The sequence below is a fragment of the Lipotes vexillifer genome, unplaced genomic scaffold, assembly GCF_000442215.2.
Source record: "Lipotes vexillifer unplaced genomic scaffold, Lipotes_vexillifer_v1.1 scaffold422, whole genome shotgun sequence".
NCBI lineage: Eukaryota > Metazoa > Chordata > Mammalia > Artiodactyla > Lipotidae > Lipotes > Lipotes vexillifer.
The window spans coordinates 2,365,083-2,365,760 of record NW_006779087.1 but is presented as its reverse complement, the minus strand read 5'-3'; the positions used below and the strand labels follow the sequence as shown (position 1 = coordinate 2,365,760).

General features: G+C 50.9%; 1 protein-coding gene across 1 annotated transcript in view; it reads left to right on the top strand.

Moving 5' to 3' along the window:
• Nucleotides 1-678, top strand: part of SMAGP (small cell adhesion glycoprotein) — a 27,116-nt gene that overhangs the window by 26,122 nt on the left and 316 nt on the right. The gene's annotated exons all lie outside the window — the stretch shown is intronic.

The window sequence follows — 678 nt, the reverse complement described above, 5'->3', positions numbered from 1 at the left end:
CATGCAAGTTATATTACACACACACACACACACACACACACACACACACACACACAAGGTTATAAAAGACTCTTAGACGCTTTGTGTCAGAGGTACTGCCAGTAAATGACAGGTTGGGAGGTGGCCACAAATAGCTGCAATGCATATGGGTACTACAGTTGAGTATGGGGGTAGGGATAAGGATGTGTGCAGCTTGTTGAGTGGGTGAGAAAGAGGATGGGAGGGATCAGAAACCCCTACAGGAGGCTATGAATTTTTTTTTTTTTTTTTTTTTGCGGTACGCGGGCCTCTCACTGTTGTGGCCTCTCCCGTTGCGGAGCACAGGCTCCAGACGCGCAGGCTCAGCGGCCATGGCTCACGGGCCCAGCCGCTCCACGGCATGTGGGATCCTCCCGGACCGGGGCACAAACCCGTGTCCCCTGCATCGGCAGGCGGACTCTCAACCACTGCGCCACCAGGGAAGCCCGAGGCTATGAATTTTAAAAACCCTTCCTGTTGGGATAAGCGATTTCCTGTTTCCCTCCTTCCTGTTTCTTGATATCATAATCATCAGGAACTAGTTGAGCAGGAGTCCAGTTTTGTCAGAAATCGAAAGCCTTGTCTCCCTAAGCACAAAGAGACTCCAGATATCATGTACCAAGGAAGTCGGGCTTGGTGGGAGAATATGGATTTGGAAGC